Below are 27074 nucleotides of genomic sequence, written 5' to 3'. Positions count from 1 at the left end.
TGTTCATGGCTAGTGGTTCAGATTCACATGAGGATGGAAGCACTCATCCTCTCGCTAGAAAAATGAAAAGACTTAAGCTGGCAAAAGCACAGCAAAGAACTGTGCGTTCTTCTAAATCACAAATCCCCAAGGAGAGTCCAATTGTGTCGGTTGCGATGCCTGACCTTCCCAACACTGGACGGGAAGAGCTTGCGCCTTCCACCATTTGCACGCCCCCTGCAAGTGCTGGAAGGAGCACCCGCAGTCCAGTTCCTGATAGTCAAATTGAAGATGTCACTGTTGAAGTACACCAGGATGAGGATATAGGTGTTGCTGGCGCTGGGGAGGAAATTGACAAGGAGGATTCTGATGGTGAGGTGGTTTGTTTAAGTCAGGCACCCGGGGAGACACCTGTTGTCCGTGGGACGAATATGGCCATTGACATGCCTGGTCAAAATACAAAAAAAATCAGCTCTTCGGTGTGGAATTATTTCAACACAAATGCGGACAACAGGTGTCAAGCCGTGTGTTGCCTTTGTCAAGCTGTAATAAGTAGGGGTAAGGACGTTAACCACCTAGGAACATCCTCCCTTATACGTCACCTGGACCGCATTCATCAGAAGTCAGTGACAAGTTCAAAAACTTTGGGTGACAGCGGAAGGAGTCCACTGACTACTAAATCCCTTCCTCTTGTAACCAAGCTCCTGCAAACCACACCACCAACTCCCTCAGTGTCAATTTCCTCCTTACACAGGAAAGCCAATAGTCCTGCAGGCCATGTCACTGGCAAGTCTGACGAGTCCTCTCCTGCCTGGGATTCCTCCGATGCATCCTTGAGTGTAACGCCTACTGCTGCTGGCGCTGCTGTTGTTGCTGCTGGGAGTCGATCGTCATCCCAGAGGGGAAGTCGGAAGACCACTTGTACTACTTCCAGTAAGCAATTGACTGTCCAACAGTCCTTTGCGAGGAAGATGAAATATCACAGCAGTCATCCTGCTGCAAAGCGGATAACTCAGGCTTTGGCAGCCTTGGCGGTGAGAAACGTGGTTCCGGTATCCACCGTTAATTCAGAGGCAACTAGAGACTTGATTGAGGTACTGTGTCCCCGGTACCAAATACCATCTAGGTTCCATTTCTCTAGGCAGGCGATACCGAAAATGTACACAGACCTCAGAAAAAGAGTCACCAGTGTCCTAAAAAATGCAGTTGTACCCAATGTTCACTTAACCACGGGCATGTGGACAAGTGGAGCAGGGCAGACTCAGGACTATATGACTGTGACAGACCACTGGGTAGATGTATTGCCTCCCGCAGCAAGAACAGCAGCGGCGGCACCAGTAGCAGCATCTCGCAAACGCCAACTTGTTCCTAGGCAGGCTAAGCTTTGTATCACCGCTTTCCAGAAGAGGCACACAGCTGACAACCTCTTACGGAAACTGAGGAACATCATCGCAGAATGGCTTACCCCAATTGGACTCTCCTGGGGATTTGTGACATCGGACAACGCCACCAATATTGTGCGTGCATTACATCTGGGCAAATTCCAGCACGTCCCATGTTTTGCACATACATTAATTTGGTGGTGCAGAATTATTTAAAAAACGACAGGGGCGTGCAAGAGATGCTGTCGGTGGCCCGAAGAATTGCGGGCCACTTTCGGCATTCACCCACCGCGTGCCGAAGACTGGAGCACCACCAAACATTCCTGAACCTGCCCTGCCATCATCTGAAGCAAGAGGTGGTAACGAGGTTGAATTCAACCCTCTATATGCTTCAGAGGATGGAGGAGCAGCAAAAGGCTATTCAAGCCTATACATCTGCCCACGATATAGGCAAAGGAGGGGGAATGCACCTGACTCAAGCGCAGTGGAGAATGATTTCAACGTTGTGCAAGGTTCTGCAACCCTTTGAACTTGCCACACGTGAAGTCAGTTCAGACATTGCCAGCCTGAGTCAGGTCATTCCCCTCATCAGGATTTTGCAGAAGAAGCTGGAGACATTGAAGGAGGAGCTAAAACAGAGCGATTCCGCTAGGCATGTGGGACTTGTGGATGGAGCCCTTGATTCGCTTAACCAGGATTCACGGGTGGTCAATCTGTTGAAATCAGAGCACTACATTTTGGCCACCGTGCTCGATCCTAGATTTAAAACCTACGTTGTATCTCTCTTTCCGGCAGACACAAGTCTGCAGAGGTTCAAAGACCTGCTGGTGAGAAAATTGTCAAGTCAAGCGGAACGTGACCCGTCAACATCTCCTCCTTCACATTCTCCCGCAACTGGGGTGCGAGGAAAAGGCTAAGAATTCCGAGCCCACCCGCTGTCGGTGATGCAGGGCAGTCTGGAGCGAGTGCTGACATCTGGTCCGGACTGAAGGACCTGCCAACGATTACTGACATGTCGTCTACTGTCACTGCATATGATTCTCTCACCATTGAAAGAATGGTGGAGGATTATATGAGTGACCGCATCCAAGTAGGCACGTCAGACAGTCCGTACGTATACTGGCAGGAAAAAGAGGCAATTTGGAGGCCCTTGCACAAACTGGCTTTATTCTACCTAAGTTGCTCTCCCTCCAGTGTGTACTCCGAAAGAGTGTTTAGTGCAGCTGCTCACCTCGGCGTACGAGGTTACTTCCAGAAAATGTGGAGAAGATGATGTTCATCAAAATTAATTATAATCAATTCCTCCGTGGAGACATTCACCAGCAGCAATTGCCTCCAGAAAGTACACAGGGACCTGAGATGGTGGATTCCAGTGGGGACGAATTAATAATCTGTGAGGAGGGGGATGTACACAGTGAAAGGGGTGAGGAATCGGAGGATGATGATGAGGTGGACATCTTGCCTCTGTAGAGCCAGTTTGTGCAAGGAGAGATTGATTGCTTCTTTTTTTGGTGGGGGCCCAAACCAACCAGTCATTTTAGTCACAGTCGTGTGGCAAACCCTGTCGCTGAAATGATGGGTTCGTTAAAGTGTGCATATCCTGTTTATACAACATAAGGGTGGGTGGGAGGGCCCAAGGACAATTCCATCTTGCACCTCTTTTTTCTTTCATTTTTCTTTGCATCATGTGCTGTTTGGGGACATTTTTTTTGACGTGCCATCCTGCCTGACACTGCAGTGCTACTCCTAGATGGGCCAGGTGTTTGTGTCGGCCACTTGTGTCGCTTAGCTTAGTCACACAGCGACCTTGGTGCGCCTCTTTTTTTCTTTGCATCATGTGCTGTTTGGGGACAATTTTTTTGAAGTGCCATCCTGCCTGACACTGCAGTGCCACTCCTAGATGGGCCAGGTGTTTGTGTCGGCCACTTGTGTCGCTTAGCTTAGTCACACAGCGACCTTGGTGCGCCTCTTTTCTTCTTTGCATCATGTGCTGTTTGGGGACTATTTTTTTGAAGTGCCATCCTGCCTGACACTGCAGTGCCACTCCTAGATGGGCCAGGTGTTTGTGTCGGCCACTTGTGTCGCTTAGCTTAGTCACACAGCGACCTTGGTGCGCCTCTTTTTTTCTTTGCAGCATGTGCTGTTTGGGGACAATTTTTTTGAAGTGCCATCCTGCCTGACACTGCAGTGCCACTCCTAGATGGACCAGGTGTTTGTGTCGGCCACTTGTGCCGCTTAGTTTAGCCATCCAGCGACCTCGGTGCAAATTTTAGGACTAAAAATAATATTGTGAGGTGTTCAGAATAGACTGAAAATGAGTGGAAATTATGGTTATTGAGGTTAATAATACTATGGGATCAAAATTACCCCCAAATTCAATGATTTAAGCTGTTTTTGAGGGTTTTTTGGAAAAAAACACCCGAATCCAAAACACACCCGAATCCGACAAAAAAATTTCAGGGAGGTTTTGCCAAAACGCGTCTGAATCTAAAACACGGCCGCGGAACCGAATCCAAAACCAAAACACAAAACACGAAAAATGTCCGGTGCACATCACTAATTGTAACAAGGGTTGTTATAGGTGAGAACGTCATGAAAAGCAGTTCTGATAATACATATTGGCATGAGTTTTGTAATTTTATATATGTAATTGATTCCATTGTAACCAATAATGCTTGCTTCCCTTTTAGAATTTTTTTTTAACTGGTTAAAGACTGTCGGTAAACAGTATCAAACTCATTATATATACTTACTAGGTAAAACGTCTCTCGGGCACCAGGTTCTTAGAACTGCTAGTACTGTAAACTCACTTCCTGAAAAGTGCAACAATAGCCCTTTTATTTAAACACACATTTAAAACCGCTGCCAAAGTTATTGACACAAGATTTAAATTACCTTTTTTTTTTTTTTTAAACTCGTTTGCAAAATGAGCCTTTTGCTGCAAAGAGGTGGAAGCAGTATCAGCTCAGTTACTATGAGTCAGGGAGATCACTGGCAGTAAACAGCTGGCTACATGCTCTTTAGTTCACCCTACAAACGCAGGATTTCTAGGGGGGGTTCAAATGCAATCCACAGTCTCCCACTCTGCGGAACAATGGAGTAAGGGGGTCATTCAGATCTGATTGCTGCTGTGCGCATGCATCAGAGCCGCAATGCGCACGCGCATCGGACGGCAACAAAGGACATTGGCGGTCAGCGACGGATTGGTGTGAAGGATGCATTCGCACGGGCGTTCGCAAGGTGATTGACAGGAAGAGGCCGTTTGTGGGTGGCAACTGACCGTTTTCAGGGAGTGTCCGGAAAAATGCAGAGTAAGTCCTGGGCTGAGCAGAGACTGCACACAGTGGATTTTTGCAGCTCGGTGTACACATGGGATCGCACACTTGCACAGCGAAAATACACTTCCCCTGGAGGCAGCGACAATCTGATCGCAAGATAGCAAAAAATGCAGCCCAGTGATCAGATCTGAAGTAGACCCTAAGTGTGACAGTATGGTGGAGCAGTAGAATAACTTAGTACAGACCTAATTTTTTTTAAATACACTGGATAGTGTATGGATTACAATATTAATAATTAACACTATATATGGTCTGTAGTATAAGTTGTATAAAACATATTTAACTAAAATAAATAACATAAGCCGTCAGGAAAAGGTTCATCATCCCCTAGGAAATAAATACATACATAAACATAATAGAACCAGTAAGACAGAGCTGCACTTTCTAAGCACACATTCTCCCACCTCATTGTAAGGTGCCTGTTTGTGCTTCCTGGCAGCTACTCTCTTATCCAGTGCACTGACTGAGAGCTTAAATCCACACACACGGCAAACCTTGTAGAAGAAGCATCTACCACTGGGCATGTGCAGCAGCTCTGCTCTGTCACTTAAACTGCATGTTGTGGCGGCAACCCTAGTGTTGGTATTATATACTATTGCTATTGTGGTCATAATTTGAGCCGCTGGCCAGGCGGAGGGAGGTTTCCGGGGAGCCAGAACCCCCCTCCGCGCGTTTGCCTATGAAACGTCTGCCTCTACTAGACAACACAGGATCATTTGCAAGATGATAAACAAGGAACCAATTAGTTTGATATTGGGAATGGAACCGTTTGTGTGACCCAACACAAATTCTCCACATTTCCAGGCAGCTGTTAAGTAGCAAAATGTTATACTTTTAAGAAAACCGGGCCAATGTAAGATAAACTGTACTTTCTATAACTACACTAATGCAACATCACTAGTTAGGCACTACTAAGAATCATGAAAAACGTAACCTTGTACAGTATGTGGTGGTGGTGGGGGGGGGGGGGATTCAATACTCCATGATATACTGTTGCAATGTTTATGCTTCATGGTAGAATACAGTACCCCAACCTCATTAATCATTCTGCTCACTCTATAGGATGAAGGGGAAGATTAGCAGTGTTAAGGGGGATACTCACGAAGCGATAATTTAAGCAATCTGACTAGATTGCTTAGATTTTAAGCATGATCTGTCCGTGTGTACCCCACACAGCGATGCGCTGCCCCGCGCGTCGCTATCGCTGGTGCTTGATTGAGCCTGCATGCAGGCTCAATCTAGCACATCGCTCATTTCACCCGTTGGGTGAAATGAGCGTCCCCCCGCACGCTCAGCACACAACGCGCTGTGCTGAGCGGGGGGAATACATCTGAATACGGGCCACATATGAATACGGGCCACATCTGAATACGGGCCTTTAATGGCTGCAAAGTGTCTTCGTCTGAATGTTACATGCTTAGCAAATTAATTTCTTGCTGTTTATCTTAATACCACTATATTACTGTTATAATGTTTCTTTTGTACATATTATTTTATACTAGGACACTGAGAAATAAAAATAAAGAAACTAAAATAATCATAATAAAAATAAGACAAACAAGGCAAAAAACTAAATACAAAGCTCTATAAAAAGGCAGTACCTAATTATCAGCGTGAGGGTGAGATGTACTAACTTGAAAATGGCATCAAAACTCTGAAAACAATGTTTAACTACATTTCCCATATGTACAAAGCTCCAGAAAATGAAACTTTCCAGAGCTGGTACCCAATGAACAACGCCATCTATATATAGTGTTGCCAAATAGAAGCCTATGGGGTTCTTTCCACATTGTTCCCTGAGAGGAATCCAACAGGATCCCCTCCCAGTGTCCCCTGCGGCTGGTGCATGTGCAGAAGGACTCACGGATCATAAATGTCTCTTATACCGCAAAGGACAGCGCTTATTGTTAGAGATGTCCTTTGCGATTTTACTCACAAATCTACATGCATACCAGCGTTATTTATCCCGCTTTATATTCGGTAAGTTTCATTTGCTTGATACTGTACATCCTGCCCTGAGTATGAAAAGTACTGGTTCCTTTCACAGTATAAAATTCTAGCTAAAATATATTACAGGTTGAGTATCCCATATCCAAATATTCCGAAATACGGAATATTCCGAAATACGGACTTTTTTGAGTGAGAGTGAGATAGTAAAACCTTTGATTTTTGATGGCTCAATGTACACAAACTTTGTTTAATACACAAAGTTATTAATAATATTGTATTAAATGACCTTCAGGCTGTGTGTATAAGGTGTATATGAAACATAAATGAATTGTGTGAATGTAGACACACTTTGTTTAATGCATAAAGTTATAAAAAATATTGGCAAAAATGACCTTCAGGCTGTGTGTATAAGGTGTATATGAAATATAAATGCATTCTGTGCTTAGACTTAGGTCCCATCACCATGATATCTCTTTATGGTATCTAATTATTCCAAAATACGGAAAAATCCGATATCCAAAATACCTCTGGTCCCAAGCATTTTGGATAAGGGATACTCAACCTGTATTATTACCATTGAGGAATATCAATAAAATAAATACTTGATAGATTTTTACCTAATCTGCACTTTTGAAATCAATTTATGATGTTGGTTTATGACCCCTCAGTGTATTAAGAATTGTCTAGCACAAAAGCAGATTTTTTTTCCATGTTAATAACTTAATGAGTGTTATACAAGCAGTTCATTATGATAAGATTACAAAAAGTTAAATGTAAGGAGTGGAGGAGGGGGTTCCAAACAAGCAAGTAAACAATGATTTTCGTGACTTTTCCAACCACAAAGCCTAATGGGAGAACCACACCAAAACAATTAGCACATGGCCCCCAAGGAGGTTAAAATGTGAAACACATAACCCAGGTGTGTAAAGTTTCTTTGGATGAGCCTCTTCCAGTGATTCCTATTCAACATTTATGTGTCCTTTATATACAATACAGCGCGTTTCATTGCCAATCCATCATTGTGTATTTTTTCATTTGTTCTGTTTAATGACTTCCTGATTACCACATGTAAAGTATATGCTTCCAAAATAAAATGTGCTCTAAATCTTAGGGGGACATTTACTAAGCAGTGATAAGAGTGAGAAGTGAGCCAGTGGAGAAGTGCCCATGGCAACCAATCCGCACTGAAGTAACATCTATAATTTGCATACTATAAAATGAGAAAGAGCTGCTGATTGGTTGATGGGGAAACGTATCCACTGGCTCACTTCTCCGCTCTTATCACTGCTTAGTAAATGTCCCCCTTATTCTCCTAAGGTTTTACTGTATGTGTTCACCTGATAACACCAAGCATATGGTTGTGAACGAGCCCTTAACGTGCACCTGAAAGAGATCACATTTACACTGCTCGTATATTGCGAAAAGAGGAAGTGAGAAACAGCCACCCAGCTGTGGCCTCACAGACAACCTTTATGTGAGCGCCACACACACACACACCACACACACACACACACACATACACACACACACACACACACACACACAGAGCAGTGTTTCCGCTCACGCTGGATCTCATAGCTGCACTTCCTGCTCCACAACAAAACAATAAATAAAATCTTCTCTAAAAGCGCCCTTCCTTTTACAGGTACCAGACCGTCTCATTAACCCCTCCTTAGCTTGTGTCGCCTTGGCATTACTATTTCTGCACTGAAAGGGCTTGCTAAACAATACACACACCTAACAGGAGCAGGTATTCCCTGCAGTGTAAAATAACAAGTTAATGTTGTGTCACAAGCACGTACTATTGGCAGACACACTCTCACACACACAAACACTTTCACATATGTTATTTTGGGGAGGCTTGCTGAGCACATGTTCTGACAATACGGGAAGCCTGTGCTTATTTATACACAAATTGTTCGTCAGTTCTCCATATGGGCATGTGTAAAAATCTATATTGCTAAATATGAACTCCTTCAAAACAGATGTGTAAGTGTGTATAATGTATATGCATCCGTTTGCTTATAGAGGGAGAGAACAATGCAATTCTAATAAAGTGTCTCTGGATATTGTTCAGCGTGTAATATATTCTTTATGCTATTACCTTGGACCAGGACTCGCTTTTAAGTATTGCTGCTCCAGTTATAGTGGAGTTGTGCAGATTAAGCTTTCTAAATCACTGAAGGGCAACAGGTGGCCCTAGGGCCCAATATGGCCCTTGAGCCCTTCACGTGCCACGCTGTTTCATTGTCATATTTGTTATAGATTGTAACACTTTAATTTCCTGCTCTGTTATTACAAATAGTTGTTGCTTTCTTTGATTAAATATATTGCTTTAACTTATTACTGATATTAAGGGAAGAGTGGCAGTGGGTCGCGGCACGTTAAGTGTTAAGGTGCATACACATGGTGAGATATAGACTAAGTGGCAATTTTGACTATACGCTTTCCCTTGAAATCCCCGGAGTCCAGAACCTCCAATTTTGACTATATTTACTTGCGATTTTGACTATGTGCAATTTTGACTATATACAATTTTAACTATACTAGAAACTAGATTGTACGCAATATAGTCAAAATTGCCTTGCCTGCACAGTCTGTTTTTTCTTGCGAAACTGACCCCACCGGAGCGTGCATAGGTAACACAAGCTGTATACACACGGTGCGATATGTGCTAACTTTTCTTACAATTTGGACTATAGAGTCAAAATCGTAAGTACACATCGCACCGTGTGTATGCACCTTTAGGTTGCCGATCACTGTTGTAGATGAATATATGCTGTATAAAAGTTGATGTCTGACCAGCCTACAGAACATGAGTGCACACACACACACTCTCTCTCTCTCTCTCTCTCCCCTTAACGTGTAAATACTGCCGTCTAAACATTTCATGTATACATGTGTATTTCTGCTCTTGGCTCCCATACAAACACACCTGGCAACTGGTCTGGTAAAGTGATCCTGTACATCATTCTCTTCTGCGACTGGAAGCCTCTCATTCGCCAAACTGCATTTTCCAGGGATTAGCATGAACAAAAACAACCGACCATCTTCTGCAAACTCCAATAATTTGTATTCCAGCGATAACCCACAGAAGCGAGAAATATTAGTGTGCACAAGGTCTCACAGTCCCGGGGAAAAGAAAGTAAGTAAGCAGTCAGGAAATCAGTCAGTCAGAAGTGCCGCCAAAAAACGAGAGCTGGTTCTAAAGAAAGGCCCTCCCTTGTACAATCTGCCAATCAAGCATGGGTCATGAGGCTGTTTGCACAGACTGAATAGAGTTCCTATTGACACAGCTTATGTCTGCAGCATGCTATCCTCAGCAAAGCTTTCAAGAACATATCAAATTACAGTCTCTCTCTTTCTGCATTTAGGGACAGCCATAAAATACAATGTTTCCCAGAATACATTTTTAAGCGCTCATGAAATAAATCTGCACAAGTGACCTGTGTTTATACAGTGCACACATGACTGATATGCACATAGGTACTCGCAGTAAAGCAAAGAGAAGCAGAATTCTAAACATTTGCTACATTATTTAACACCAATCACAGCTGAAGTGCACCGTGTAGTTGCTACTCAGTAACAATAAACAGAATTCTGGCCTTTGAATAAGCAGAATTCACTCAGGCCACATACCCACCCGCTGGCATTTTTTTTACGTATGTGTTTTTTTTTTAATTCTAAAAAGTGTAACACAACACAAGTGATAATGACTATCGCTATGATAATACAAGAAACAAGGATTTATTGTGTAAGACACATTAACAATCATTTCAAAAACGTTAAAAACTTATGTAGCCCACATTTAAAAAAGTGAGAGTGTCTATGTACCTGGTGCTGCACTGGCAACTGGCAATGTTCCAGCTAGAAGAGTGTCACTGCTGATGGAGCTGGGAACAGGAGTGTTATTCCCTGTAACACGGGATTGTTTATGCTCAGAAAATGTTCTACAGCTCGGGAAAAGACAAACAGAGGTGCGCAGGAATGATAGCCCACTATATTAAATGTTAATGTGCTTAGTTGGATATTGTTGTAATGGTTAGCATTACTGCATCACAGCACTGAGGTCATGGGTTCAACTCCCACCATGACCCTGTGTGGAGTTTGTATATTCTCCCAGTTCTTGTGTGTGTTTCCTCCGAGTACACCGGTTTCCTCCCACAATCCAAAATATACTGGTAGGTTAATGTCTCCCGACAAAAATTAACCCTAGGGCGAATGTGTGTGCATGTACATGTGTTTAGAGCAGACTAGATGGCCCAAATGGTCTTTATCTGCCATCATATTATATGTTTCCATGTCTGGTGGGTCCTCACTCAGCATTGAAACCCCTCCCCTCACTATCCAGCTGACACAAACCTTAAGCAGGTTTTCAACTTACGAGTCATGATCTAAAATATGAGTTGCCATTATTTTACTTTGTGTGGCTCACCATAAAAGTTTAGGAAATTTTGAAATGTATAATATACTGTCAGAATAAAAAAATAATAATATGCAAAACACAAAGGACATTAAACTCAAATTTGATATTGCCTGTTTGGAGCACAGTGACTACAGGATCAAATACAAGAATTAGGGGGTTATTCAGGTTTGTCAGCAAACTAAAAAAAAAGTTGGCAATTGGTCAAAACCATGTTGCACTGCAGGTGGGGCAGATGTAACATGTGCATAGGGATTTAAATTTGGGTGGGTTATATTGTTTCTGTGCATACTAAATACTCGATGTTTAATTTTTACAATGCAATTACAATTTCAGTTTTAACACACCCCACCAAAATCAAAATCTCTCTGCACATGTTACATCTGCTCCACCTGCAGTGCAACATGGTCTAGCCCAACTGCTATTTCTTATTACTTGCTAACAGACCTGAATAAGGCCCTTTGGCATACTTCCCAACTGTCCCGATTCCAGCAGTCCTGCTATTCGGACACTGTTCTGCTGTCCCTCCTGCAGGCAACATTGTCCCGCGGGCGGGCGGGGGGGCAGTTGGAGGAGCCTTTGATCACCCGCTGTTCTGCTCTGCAAAGCAGCGAGTGATCTCTGAATACATGCTGTGCGCACGGCATGTATTCAGTGCAGGGGAGCAGGGGGCTGCCCGGCTGCTCGAGGAGTGCTGGGTATGCCCTCAAAAGGCTGGAAAACGGTCTGTCTGATGAGGCCACTTGGGTGAGGCCACACCCCTCATGACTGGGGTCACGCCCCTTTCCAGATCACTGCGCAGCGTAGCCGCGCGTTAGTCCCGACTCCATCCAGGCGAAAGTTGGGAGGTATGCCTTTGGGCTTAATTCAGCAAGAGATGTAGTTTTGCTAAAAATCTCAAAACTACAATTTGCTCCTGAGATGATTGTATTTTGTAAGCAGGATGATGGTCAGATCAGTACTTTTTCCAATCAATACCAGACCATACCTCCCAACTGTCCTGATTTTGGCGGGACAGTCCAGTTTTTCACGGTCTGTCCTGCTGTCCCACCCACGGGTCGCAGTGTCCCGCTGGTGGGAGGGGCAGCAGTTGGGAGATTCCCCCCATGCCACTCGCTGCTCTGAGCAGAGCAGTTGTGAATAGATGCTATGCGCAGCAGGGAGGGACAGGGGGCATGGCCTGCAGCTCTCTCAGCGCTGTTCATGCCCCCATAATGATGAAAACGGGGTGTGTGGCTTGCGATCATGGCACTTGCCGTGAAGCCACGCCCCCTCATTTTGACCACACGCCGGAGGCGCACGAGGATGTCCCTCCCTTGTCCAACGCAAAGTTGGGAGGTATAACCAAACAAGTACCTTGTGCCGTTTGGGTGCAACAAATGCACAATATAAATAAATTAGCAACATAAATCAAACATAAATTAGTCCAAATGAGAAACGCTCAGACGTATAACTAAATGGGCGTGCGGAGGAAATGCTTTATGGGGATGTTTTTATTTATGCATACTTCCAAACATTGGTGCCTCTAGATTCAGGACTATGGGACGGAGCCCATGGGAAAGTGGTGGAGTCTCGTGGCACCCCCTGTTTGCGTCACTGTGGGGGCGTGCCCAGTACTCTTTGAGATGCTGGGTTGCCCCTTGGCTTTCTCTGCACTGCAAATAGATGGTGTGCAATGACAGCGATCCCCGCCCCAAAACCTCCCCCAGTGGGGCACTGCGGCCTGCGGGAGGAATGGGACTGTCCTGCTGAATGAGAGACAGTTGGAAGGTATGATTTATGTATGACATGTACATGTATGACATGTCCTGCTGAATGAGAGACAGTTGGAAGGTATGATTTATGTATGACATGCACATGTATGACATGTCCTGCTGAATGAGAGACAGTTGGAAGGTATGATTTATGTATGACATGTACATGTATGACATGTCCTGCTGAATGAGAGACAGTTGGAAGGTATGATTTATGTATGACATGCACATGTATGACATGTCCTGCTGAATGAGAGACAGTTGGAAGGTATGATTTATGTATGACATGCAGTGGCGTAAGTTCGTCCTAGACGCCCGGAGGCAATATAAATACAGGTGCCCCCCTATATAGAGGCAAAAAATTTTTTTTTATATATATATATATATATATATATATATATATATACATACACACACACCACACCAATATTGATCCTGCAGGCTATATATATATTTATATATATATATATATCCTGCCATTCTTTGCAAGCATAATGGCGTATGCATGAAGAAATTTCCAAAGGACAGCTCTTGCGGTGAGAGCTATTCTTTGCCATGATACAGTAGAACTTCCCGGTGTATGATCCGGAGTCCTATCTGTGCATGCGTGGGCTGATGCGCCCCACTAGGGGGTGCTGGGAGGGGTCCAATGGGTAATGTGATAGAAGCCCATCTAAAGATGGTGTTGCCCACCGCATCCAAGCCCTGGGGTCTAGGCTTGGTGGATAAGTAGTAAGCCGCCAAACCTCTGAAAACTGCATTTTTGGAGGTTTGGCTGCATTTTTAACCTTGTGCCAATGATACATCCCTGCAGACCAGTGCCAGTTTGGGGTCCACATGGGCCTGGAGCTGAAAGTGAGTCTATTATGTGACCGATACTGCGGGAGGGGAGGCAATCATTTTGCTGGCTGTCGGGATTCCTAGCGGTCAGGATACCGACACCAGAATACCGTCTCACAGGTCTTATTCCCATTCGTGGGTGTCCACAACACCAATAGAGTGGGATGGGAACCACCGAGACCACTGCGTTGCGAGCGCAACAAGCAAGGGCCTTCATTGCGCACGCCCCCTGCCAGAATTCTGACGGACGGGATGCTGCTGTCAGGATGCTGACAGACGGCATCCCGTCTGTCGGTAAAACATATGTATTCCCTGCGGGAGGACAATTAATTATGGGAGGAAGATGGGGAGGGATGGTCGCGGGCGGGCAGAAGGACTTGGCAAATGGGGGGGGGGGGGGGGCAGATGGAGTAACAGAGGTCTGGAGGACGGGATGAGGCAGAATGGGGGTCATTGTATATATGACAAAAATGCAGATTCATTGAACGGGCATTGAAACGTTGCACTACTTCAATTGGTGTCAGTGTGCAAATCATTGGAGTGCCGCACCACCTCTATTTTGCTAAACTACTTTGCTGTGAGGGCACCCAATGTATTAGTCTATTATGTGGCTGTGCCAGACCCCTACCTCAATCTATATATACAAACATACATACAGTATACTGGCAGTGCACTTATGCAGGGAGAAAGGGAGCATAGATGGATACCTTGTGTAGTGAAAGAAGGCTCTTCTCTCCTCCCCAATTACCAGAGGCAGAGCGCAATAAGAAGTGTAATCCAAGGCAAGCGTGGTACCAGCTCTTAAACTCCGCCTCGCACGTGTGTCCATCCATCCCGTCCCCCCCTTCCCCACAGCAGCGGGGCAACGGTAGCAGCAGCTCCTCTCCTACCTCCCACAGCAGGCGCGCACCAGCGTACTCTCCTGGGGTTTGCGCTGTAGTGGCGGCTTACAGGAATGAGTCAGTTCAGTGACGTAACTAGAAATTTTTCTCCCCCAAGCCAAAAAATTATTCGCCCCCCCCCCCCCTCCATAATTGGCAGTATAGAGTGTGTGGCTTCATTGGGACGGGCGTGGCTTACCATAAAGGGGTGTAACATTGCAGGAAAAGACTGCGTTATACCCCAGTTTTCCAACCTGCACGCCCAGGCGGGAAAGAAAATTAATCCTGATTCATGCCCCTTACATTATTTGTAATTTTTCCTCCTTATAGTAATGCCCAGTATACATTATGCCACATACTGCAGTGGCCCTTAGACATTATGCCACACACAATAATGCACATGACACAATATGAACACACCATAATGCCCCCGACACATTATGCCACACACCGTAATGCCCCCGACACATTATGACAGGAATCGTAATGCCCGTTATACATTATGCTACACACTGCAATGCCCCTGATACATTATACCACACACCGTAATGCCTGTGACACATTATGACAGGAATCACAATGCCCGTTATACATTATGCTACACACTGCAATGCCCTTGATACATTATAGCACATACAATGTCTTTGACACAGTATAACACACACCACAATGAGCCTGAGACATTATACCACATATCACAATGCCCGCGATATAGTATACCATACACCGTAATGCCCGACACATTATGACACACACCGCAATGTCCGTGATACATTATGCCACACACCGTAATGCCCATTATACATTAAGTTCTACAGTAAGGCTTCTAATTACTTTTAAATTACCTGCTCGTTGCCAGGGGTTTCATGCTCTTGGTTCCATGCACGGTGCCAGGGGTTTTCATGCTCAGGTTGTCATGCTCGTTGCCAGGGGTTTCATGCACTGGTGTCATGTTCGTTGCCAGCGGTTTCATGCTCTTGGTTCCATGCACGGTGCCAGGGGTTTTCATGCTCAGGGTGTCATGCTCGTTGCCAGGGGTTTCATGCACTGGGTGTCATGCTCGTTGCCAGCGGTTCCATGCACGGTGCCAGGGGTTTCATGCTCAGGGTGTCATGCTCGTTGCCAGGGGGTTCATGCACTGGGTGTCATGCTCATTGCTAGGGGGTAGTGCGTGTTGCTAGGGCCGTGCTCCCAGTGCCACATATGCCCCCAGTGCCAGATATTCCCCCACAGTGTCAGGTATATGCCTCCAGTGCCAGGTACATGCCCCCAGTGCCAAATATACCCCCCCAGTGCCACATATGCCCCCTCAGTGCCTGCTCCCCCCCGTGCCAAATATTCCACCACAGTGCCACATATGCCCCCTCAGTGCCTACTCCCCCACAGTGCCAAATATTCCACCACAGTGCCACCTATGCCCCCTCAGTGCCAGCTATATGCCCCCAGTGCCAGATATTTCTCCACAGTGCCAGGCATATGCCCCCAATGCCAGATATTCCCCCACAGTGCCAGGTGTATGCCCCCAGTGCCAGATATTCCCCCCACAGTGCCGGGTATATGCCCCCAGTGCCAGATATTCCCCCACAGGGCCAGGTATATGCGCCCAGTGCCAGGTATATGCCCCCAGTGCCAGATATTCCCCCACAGGGCCAGGTATATGCCCCCAGTGCCAGATATTCCCCCACAGGGCCAGGTATATGCGCCCAGTGCCAGGTATATGCCCCCAGTGCCAGATCTTCCCCCATATGCCCCCAGTGCCAGATCTTCCCCCACTGTGCCAGGTATATGCCCCCAGTGCCAAATATACCCCCCTCCCCAGTGCCACATATGCCCCCCGCCCCAGTGCCAGGTCTCCTCCCCCAGTGCCAGGTATATGCCCCCCAGTGCCAGGTCTTCCCCCACAGTGCCAGGTATATGCCCCCAGTGCCAAATATACCCCCCTCCCCAGTGCCACATATGCCCCCCGTCCCAGTGCCAGGTCTTCCCCCCCAGTGCCAGGTATATGCCCCCCAGTGCCAGGTATATGCCCCACAGTGCCAGGTATATGCCCCCCAGTGCCAGGTCTTCCCCCCCAGTGCCAGGTCTTCCCCCACAGTGCCATGTATATGCCCCCCAGTGCCAGGTCTCCCCCCCCCCAGTGCCAGGTATATGCCCCCCAATGCCAGGTATATGCCCCCCAGTGCCAGGTCTTCCCCCCCCCAGTGCCAGGTATATACCCCACAGTGCCAGGTATATACCCCACAGTGCCAGGTATATGCCCCCCAGTGCCAGGTCTTCCCCCCCAGTGCCAGGTATATGCCCCCAAGTGCCATGTATATGCCCCCCAGTGCCAGGTCTCCTCCCCCCCCAGTGCCAGGTATATGCCCCCCAGTACCAGGTATATGCCCCCAGTGCCTGCTCCCACCTTGTGTTGGAGGGACATGGAGCGCATCGCGCGTCTCCTGTGTCCCTCCCTGGCTCTCTCCCCCGGCCGGTCTAATACAGGAAGTGCCGGTTCGTGAGCCAATCAGAGCTCACGAATGGCACTTCCTTAGACCGGCCGGGAGAGAGCCAGGGAGGGACACAGGAGACGCGCGATGCGCTCCATGTCCCTCCAACACAGCAGGGAGGGAGACATCAGATTGACATGCGGGCGCTCGTCCGCATGTCAATCTGTGTAATGTCAGAGGCGCCACTGCGAGGCGCCCTCTGCGGGTCAGGAGCCCGGCGGCAGCCGACTCCGCTGCCTCCCGGACTTCCGCCCCTGATGACATGTACATGTATGACATGTCCTGCTGAATGAGAGACAGTTGGAAGGTATGATTTATGTATGACATGCACATGTATGACATGTCCTGCTGAATGAGAGACAGTTGGAAGGTATGATTTATGTATGACATGTACATGTATGACATGTATGACATGTCCTGCTGAATGAGACAGTTGGAAGGTATGATTTATGTATGACATGTACATGTATGACATGTCCTGCTGAATGAGAGACAGTTGGAAGGTATGATTTATGTATGACATGTACATGTATGACATGTATGACATGTCCTGCTGAATGAGAGACAGTTGGAAGGTATGATTTATGTATGACATGTACATGTATGACATGTCCTGCTGAATGAGAGACAGTTGGAAGGTATGATTTATGTATGACATGCACATGTATGACATGTCCTGCTGAATGAGAGACAGTTGGAAGGTGTGATTTATGTATGACATGTACATGTATGACATGTATGACATGTACTGCTGAATGAGAGACAGTTGGAAAGTATGATTTATGTATGACATGCACCTTTCAGTTAAATCTTCAGAACCACAATGATCTCGCACAATAAATGCTAGATGGATCATGGCACTGCATATTTATAAACAACAGATGGTGTGCATCACTGTGTATAAATGTGCAGAGTCCTCATATTTAAAAATGACCTTTACTGTCATTGATACAACTTAAAACAATTAATATTATGACAGTATATCATCTTAAATAACCAACAGTAACACTCCATGACAACCATGCTTCTCTTCTATAGGTCATAAAATAATATGATGTCAAGCAAAGCATACAGTGTCAATCTGAAATATATATCCTAAACCCATCTTATTCACACATATACATTCAGTCACGTAACTACCATGGTGGAGGGGATGCAGCTGCTATGGGGCCTGGACTGCCTCTAGGGCCTGCACCCCCTGCACTCAGTAACACTGCACATTCCCCAATAGAAACGGTCCTGCTCCGGGGCCATGCAGGCATGGGGGTACTGGCCCCAAGGTTTAGGAGAGAAGAGAGGAAAACGTTGCGCTTGTTCCCGAGAGCACGCTGCATGGGCTGATCCCTCCCAGTCTGTAGAGAAGCAGAGACTTGAGGATGGCTCCTAGCTCTGTTCATTCTTCTGCTATTACTGATCTCCCTTCATGTGGGCCCAGCGAGGCTTCATCGCCGTCCCCCTGCCCAACGCCATGCTGCTCCGGAAGAGGTCTGCTGGCGGTGCCAGGGAGTCTCAGCGTCTTCACTATCATGCGGTGTGTGCAGTGCCCTCAGGAGGGGGCAGATACAGGGAGGGAGGACTACGGTGCCCTCAGGAATGGCCAGATGCGGGCTCCTGCTGCCTGGCACCAGACATAGGTCGCTGCTGTGTCATGGTACCTGAGGTCAGTCTGGTCCCTCCCTGTGCCCTATAGCCTGTCAGCAAGCAAAGCTGAGGGAGGGGGTGGAGCAAAATAAACAGTAACAAAAAATAATAGTAATATAGACCCCCCTCTACATGTGTGTGTGTGTGTGTGTGTGTGTGTGTGTGTGTGTGTGTGACAACCTGTCTGTAGAAGGGGGGCCATTTCAAAATGTTGCTATGGGCCCACAAAGTTCTAGTTACGCCCCTGTATACACTCAAAAGGTTCTATAAAATAATGTTTACAACAGAAAATGAGAAGAAAGTAAAACAATAGAATTACACTGTACAGGCAAAGGTGTACAAGCACAGATTCCTGTAAGCATTATTGTCATATCAGATGTGTAAGCAGGCAACAAGGAATACGTATAGATCCACCACAACGGTTTATAAGACAATAGGCATACCTAAGTTGAGCCCTTGTATTAAAACTTGTCATGCATATAATATAACTGCCTGCAAGCTCCCGTTATTTTTACTACTCTTAATATTTATCCTGGTTCCCTGTCACTTCAAGGTGTGGGTGCCTGTGGGGATGACCGTAACATAACAAATATATCTGTCACACAGTTTCCTATCCTCTCTCCCCTGTCAAAGTTCATCGTCCATAGAGCCAACATCAACATCTGGGTGAAATTTAGCAAGAATTTTTTATGATTCCCAATCACAAGAGCCCCCCCAATGGTGACCATGACTGCTGATATGAGATCATCTTCAATCTTGTGTGGATATCTTATTAAATAGCAATGATGTGTGGCCATTGTACCATTCCCCAATTAGGTTAGTTAAATATTGTACAGTTTAGACTGATGGAAAGAAAGAAGCCACGAGCAGTAGCAGACTGAACTAAGGGTGGCCATCGACCATTGATGATTTTGCAAACATTGGTGTTCTGTTGGAGATGGCAAGTGTTTTTCAATCAATGACAGGCCACTGATGCTGCAGTAACAATGTTGAAGAACATCGCCAATAGCCTGATGTCTTAGATCTGTACAGCACCCAGCCATCAATGGCTATTACAAGACTGAACTGTCCAGCTATTTACGAAGGTAGTGCGGGGTGTGTGCATCATATGTGACACATGACTGGACTGGCCTTGGCTCCTGTCTAACCAGATGCCTCACTCACTACTAAGACACACTCAATACATAGTTTCAATCTTCTACGTCACCCATTTCCTCTCTATACTGTTAGGCATCAAGGGCAAATGAAAGAATTCTGGAAGGGAGTTTCCAAATGTTTGGTTTTAGAGAGATTGCGCCAGCCCATGAAAGATGCATAATTAGCATGTAATAAGCTATTGTCTATCCAAACAAAGTGCAGTTTATGTGATACAGTACTTCAGGCAGGCACAATGATCACGGTTAGCCACTTCCCAGATTTCCTCTCTGGTGCAATGATTGTGCACTCAGAACCACACACACACACACACACACACACACACACACACATACACACACACACACACCAGCCTTGTTAGGAAAATCTGGCAATGGGCAGGTGCAGTAGCTCCATTCCACCCTTTATACTGCATGTAGTTGCCGCTGGCCAGAATGTGGGAAAGGGGGGACCCGGGCAACTGGAAACACCCCCCTTCCTCCTGCACTTGCCTATGGATGTCGCTGACCAGAGCTTCAGTACAAGTAATGGTGGAAGTCTCACGGTTTGACCATCCCATAGGGTCTCAAGGGAGGTGTTGTACAACACTGGACAACTGCTCGTACAGATAAACTGGTTATGTTCTTGGCTCTGTCAAGTAACAGCTTTAGAACACAAAACCCTTCAGGGCAGGCAAGTACTGGTGTTGTATTTGGCCAAAACGACTCCACAAAACCATATATTATTATGAAGTTTGAATCTACAGAATATCTGTTTGCAATCTCCATTCATACTGTATAATATAGAATAAAACTATATGATGGCATCTTGCAGTTATGAGATATTTAGTCAGCAAGATAAAATTATGTAACGCTATACCTGAAGACCTGCCATTCATCACCCTCAAGTGTAATTTTCCTGCCTAAAACAAACACACAAACAATGCGTCCTTCTTGCACACATTACATCACTGATCAAATGACTTGCTTGACAAACAAACAGAGAAATTCTTTATTACACAGGGCCTACAGAGGTATCTGCTTTGGTGAGTGAAAATCGTTGTCATGGAGACCTTGTTAAGTATTAGATATAGTCTTTATATTTTAACTCTTTGTGATGCACATATGCAGCTTTACAGCAGCCATAGCTTCCAGAGCATGCTGGGAGTTCTGGTCCAATAACAGCTGGAGAGCTACAGATTTGCTAAGCCAGTTTTATAGGCTCACTCATCAAAATGAATTCAATAAAATATGTATGTGCACAGGCAGCACTGATCAAAGCAATACCTCAGACATCCTGATGCTGCTTGACACATGCATTTCTTGTTGCTAAATGACTACAAAATGTATCCTCATCTCCTATGCAGAGATAAGTTGGCATTAAAAAGTGTAGATCTAAGGATAATTCGCTAGGCTTGGGAGCCTGTCAGTTTTCTTTAGAAAGATATTAAAGGGCAGATGTGTGAATTCTCCAGTGATAAATATTAAACCTCGTCATAACTCAAAGACTCAGCACATGGTAAATACAGCTCCACTGTAGTGCCTGTTCCTTTTTCATTATCAGAAAGCAGCGCCCAGGGGCTTAACCCCTGCACTGCTGAGGGTTTTCTTCAGTCCTTATCAATATTTGCGTTCATCATATTCCAAATCTATATCACCAATTTGCAGTACCCACACAAATGATACAGATGTGTCTTTATACGCCAAGCCTCAGTATCCGGCGCAGTGCGAGACGCCTGGTGGGACTGAGCTGCACCAGGCAGTGTAGTAGTGTAGTGACTTTTTATTTCAATTTGCTTCTTATTCACTCCACAACTGCAGTAAAAGGCCATTAGAACTGTACTAGAGACGCCAGGCTGCGACTTTAACCGCACAGGAATTAGTTTTCAATATGTACAAAGTCACAGATGAGGCACAACGGAACTTGATGTGAAAAAAGCCACAGGCGCTACATTATAGCACCTCGTATACAGATTCAGACTCGTTTACATACAGATGTACAAGTGTCACAATTTAAATTAACAAGTGCGGTCTCGTTAAGTGGTTTTGTCGCGCATTCGAGTAGAAAAAAAAAAAAGTTGCTTGGCGTAAGCTGAGTCGCACAGGACCTGGCCTTCCGAGAGGGGCTGTTTGACGCGACTGTGGCAATAGTGTGTGAGAAGTGAGGACACATCTGTAACTTGTTTTTTTTTGCTAAGAAGACAATGCATTTTCCCAGAAATACCAGTAATCTTTTTGCTCTAACACATCAAATGAAATGTAAACAAAATGTATATTATTTTTTGAAATTTTGAGAAAACAAACAAAAAAGCAAATATATATTTTTTATTATTATTATTATAAACATCACAAAGAAATACTTTGCGGTTCTTGCTTCTACATGAATCCACTTTTCCAACCAGCAGGACTCTGTAGGTTACACAGAATCTGTACATGAAATTGATAATGATGTTTTGTTTTTTGCTAATTTTATTTGCTAGTTTTCACGATCTTGGTTTTGATTCCTACCACAGACCTAACTGTGTGGAGTTTGTATATTCTTCCCGTACTTGCGTGAGTTTCCTCCGGGTACTCCGGTTTCCTCCCACACTTCATAAATATAATGGTAGGTTAATGAATACTGACTGTTATGGGCCATACACACTTGCCGATGTTTCAGATTTGGGCCATATTTTGTTTCAACGATTAATGACCATCGTCCAAATTGGCTTGCTATGCTAAACGAGGGAAAACCAACGGGGACACGCATCGTTCATTGTTACTGCATACACACTGAGCGATATTATCGTTCATTACTGAATGAGATCGTTCATATCGCTCATACACATCGGCAAGTGTGTAGGGCCCATTAGCATACCTCCTAAGATGGACAGTCTTTGAATCAGAGCTGATAGTGAAAGCCTGACATGGCTACTTCATGTATTGCGACTTCATTGTGTTTGATTAGCCAGCACAGTGGCTGCCTGCATGGTGTATAGGTGAAAGGTGCATTAAGTTTATTGTATGTAACTTTTACTGAATAATTATTTATGACAATAAAACTAGTTTACGGAATGAAAACAAAAACAACAACAAAACAATGACTGATTGCTGTTATTAAACAAGTGTTTTGCAGTACAGTTGAACCAGCAAATAAGTTCCATTGCTTTTGGGCATTGCAGCCAATGATCTGACAGTTTTGCCCAGCAGAAAATAAAGTATCAAGCAGAGTGTGAGGCTGTTCTGATGTGGATACCTGTGAGCAGAGACAGTTGCCACAATTGTATTGAAAGAGGCAACATGTACTTTACTTTGTGCTAAAAAATTCTGTAACTGTAAATCTGCCTGACAATGACAGTAATAATAACAGTACTCAATAAGTGTGGTCCTGCAATGCATTTTATATGTGTAACTGTAATTCTGCCTGACAATGACAGTAATAATAACAGTACTCAGTAAGTGTGGTCCTGCAATGCATTTTATATGTGTAACTGTAATTCTGCCTGACAAAGACAGTAATAATAACAGTACTCAGTAAGTGTGGTCCTGCAATGCATTTTATATGTGTAACTGTAATTCTGCCTGACAATGACAGTAATAATAACAGTACTCAGTAAGTGTGGTCCTGCAATGCATTTTATATGTGTAACTGTAATTCTGCCTGACAATGACAGTAATAATAACAGTACTCACTCAGTAAGTGTGGTCCTGCAATGCATTTTATATGTGTAACTGTAATTCTGCCTGACAATGACAGTAATAATAACAGTACTCAGTAAGTGTGGTCCTGCAATGCATTTTATATGTGTAACTGTAATTCTGCCTGACAAAGACAGTAATAATAACAGTACTCAGTAAGTGTGGTCCTGCAATGCATTTTATATGTGTAACTGTAAATCTGCCTGACAATGACAGTAATAATAACAGTACTCAGTAAGTGTGGTCCTGCAATGCATTTTATATGTGTAACTGTAATTCTGCCTGACAATGACAGTAATAATAACAGTACTCAATAAGTGTGGTCCTGCAATGCATTTTATATGTGTAACTGTAAATCTGCCTGACAATGACAGTAATAATAACAGTACTCAGTAAGTGTGGTCCTGCAATGCATTTTATATGTGTAACTGTAATTCTGCCTGACAATGACAGTAATAATAACAGTACTCACTCAGTAAGTGTGGTCCTGCAATGCATTTTATATGTGTAACTGTAATTCTGCCTGACAAAGACAGTAATAATAACAGTACTCAGTAAGTGTGGTCCTGCAATGCATTTTATATGTGTAACTGTAATTCTGCCTGACAAAGACAGTAATAATAACAGTACTCAGTAAGTGTGGTCCTGCAATGCATTTTATATGTGTAACTGTAATTCTGCCTGACAAAGACAGTAATAATAACAGTACTCAGTAAGTGTGGTCCTGCAATGCATTTTATATGTGTAACTGTAATTCTGCCTGACAATGACAGTAATAATAACAGTACTCAATAAGTGTGGTCCTGCAATGCATTTTATATGTGTAACTGTAATTCTGCCTGACAATGACAGTATTAATAACAGTACTCAGTAAGTGTGGTCCTGCAATGCATTTTATATGTGTAACTGTAATTCTGCCTGACAATGACAGTAATAATAACAGTACTCAGTAAGTGTGGTCCTGCAATGCATTTTATATGTGTAACTGTAATTCTGCCTGACAAAGACAGTAATAATAACAGTACTCAGTAAGTGTGGTCCTGCAATGCATTTTATATGTGTAACTGTAATTCTGCCTGACAATGACAGTATTAATAACAGTACTCAGTAAGTGTGGTCCTGCAATGCATTTTATATGTGTAACTGTAATTCTGCCCGACAATGACAGTAATAACAGTACTCAGTAAGTGTGGTCCTGCAATGCATTTTATATGTGTAACTGTAATTCTGCCTGACAATGACAGTAATAATAACAGTACTCAGTAAGTGTGGTCCTGCAATGCATTTTATATGTGTAACTGTAATTCTGCCTGACAATGACAGTAATAATAACAGTACTCAGTAAGTGTGGTCCTGCAATGCATTTTATATGTGTAACTGTATTTCTGCCTGACAATGACAGTAATAATAACAGTACTCAGTAAGTGTGGTCCTGCAATGCATTTTATATGTGTAACTGTATTTCTGCCTGACAATGACAGTAATAATAACAGTACTCAGTAAGTGTGGTCCTGCAATGCATTTTAAAATGTGTCTACCAAGTGGATTGCCAGTTGTATGACTGCGGTAAAGTCTTTATAAGCACCCCAGTAAACCCAATCTGCACGTACCTTTACAGGTTGGCATATACACCTGAAAACTGACATAAAACAGTAATACTGTAAGTCCCATCAAACTCCAACCTATCTCCAGTTTAGAACCACCCCATTCGTTAAACACTACAGCGAGAAGACACTGTATTATTTTTGTGCCACTTATAACACGTGTTTGAAGCTTTTTAAAACAGTTGCATGCACTTTATCTCTAGGACCTCAGGGACAGGCGGGTAGTTTGAGTCAAATACAAAGATTTTGGTAGTTATCTCATGTCATAGCAAAAATAATGCTAAGCTTTACCAGTTGAGCTTTTTGTCCTATATCAGATTTCTTTTTACCCACTTCAATGATTTCTGTAGCTATAAAACAAAGTTCAGAATGAACAATCCATTTTATTTGTGTGTCATGTACAGTATTAAGATTTTAATTCCTGTGTTTGTTTTTGTCATAAGTAGGAAATTGATTTTTAAATGAGAATTTCTTAAAACCTCCTTAAATCACATTTGTTTCATCTGGCTACAGCATGGGGTATTTGCGGCGATATAAAAGGATTTATGCAACTGTGAGTTACGCTTTCTATTATGCTGCAATCTCATACATGTGTGTATTTTCACCCAGCTGCCAAATATGTAGGAACTACAACAGTACTATATCATATACTGTATATCACAATATCATTCTCTGTGTTCAGTAAGATGTATTATCCTGCACAAAGAACATGCTTTCTCTACAGCATATTTATATACGTATGAATTAATAGTGGAAGCTTACTCTACTCTGCCATATGTAACCATCTAGAAGTGGAATTAGTACAGCTACTGTACTTTCTGCTGCCACAAATGCCACCCTCGATATACAAAGTACAGTAGTAGCTTCTCTGAGGAAGGCAGGCAGTCACGGCAGTTCCCAATCCACAAGTGACCTCTGTAGAATTGGCTTTAGGAATGATCTCAGAGACCTGAATGAGTTACTGTAACACCATGGTCCAGAAACACAACCTTATAGGAAGGTGCATATGTGCTCTGTAGATTATGTGGGTAATTCAGACCTGATCGTAGCAGCAAATTTGTTAGCAGTTGAGCAAAACCATGTGCACTGCAGGTGGGGTAGATATAACGTGCAGAGAGAGTTAGATTTGGGTGGGTTATATTGTTTCTGTGCAGAGTAAACACTGCCTGCTTTATGCCTTTATCTTTACACTGCAATTTAGATTTCAGTTTTAACACATCCCACCCAAATCTAAAGGGCCCCATACACTACAACGATATGTCCTGAGGCTGAAGTCGGAGGCGATTTCCCTTTAACTCTCCCAGGAGCTTCCCGGGAGTGGTTCCATACGATTCCATATGATTTGGTACATTTTGCATGCGATATATCGTATGCGATCCCAGCCGTGCCTGAGGGAACCGTCATATCACAAGTGCAGCACTAACGATCTAAGGGAACCGATCCGACCCTCACGGGAACGCGCATAGGATCGGATCGGAAACACCTCCAAAATGCCCGATTTCAACCGATATATCGGTCCGAATGCCCGAAATTGGATGAAATCGGGCATTATCGTTCTAGTGTATGGGGCCTTTTACTCTCTCTGCACATGTTATATCTGCTCACCCTGCAGTACACATGGGCCCTCATTCCAAGTTGTTCGCTCGCTAGCTTTTAGCAGAAATGCAAACACAAAGCCGCCGCCCTCTGGGAGTGTATCTTAGCATAGCAGAATTGCTAACGAAAGATTAGCAATTCTGCTATTATTAGCAGAATTGCTAACGAAAGCAATTTCCTTGCAGTTTCTAAGTAGCTCCAGACCTACTCCTAGATTGCGATCACCTCAGTCCGTTTAGTTCCTGGTTTGACGTCACAAACACGCCCTGCGTTCGGCCAGCCACTCCTCCGTTTCTCCAGCCACTCCTGCATTTTTACCTGGCACGCCTGCGTTTTTTAGCACACTCCATGAAAACGGCCAGTTTCCGCCCAGAAACACCCACTTC

The 27074-nt window shown here is 44.4% G+C and overlaps 1 protein-coding gene across 13 annotated transcripts in view; it reads right to left on the bottom strand.

Moving 5' to 3' along the window:
• Nucleotides 1-27074, bottom strand: part of MBNL3 (muscleblind like splicing regulator 3) — a 173422-nt gene that overhangs the window by 131267 nt on the left and 15081 nt on the right. For 3 of the 13 annotated variants that reach the window (XM_063937482.1, XM_063937494.1, XM_063937489.1), the window contains exon 1: nt 9585-9876. The exons of 2 other annotated variants lie outside the window; for them this stretch is intronic. The gene's annotated coding sequence lies outside the window, so the exon portion shown is untranslated. Of the gene's footprint in view, nt 1-9584; nt 9884-27074 lie in introns of those variants that run through there. 8 more of the 13 variants (XM_063937485.1, XM_063937491.1, XM_063937492.1 and 5 more) reach the window with 7 other exon arrangements.

The sequence above is a fragment of the Pseudophryne corroboree genome, chromosome 8, assembly GCF_028390025.1.
Source record: "Pseudophryne corroboree isolate aPseCor3 chromosome 8, aPseCor3.hap2, whole genome shotgun sequence".
Lineage (NCBI taxonomy): Eukaryota > Metazoa > Chordata > Amphibia > Anura > Myobatrachidae > Pseudophryne > Pseudophryne corroboree.
The sequence above is the reverse complement of the archived record's forward strand: the minus strand, read 5'-3'. Positions and strand labels throughout refer to the sequence as shown.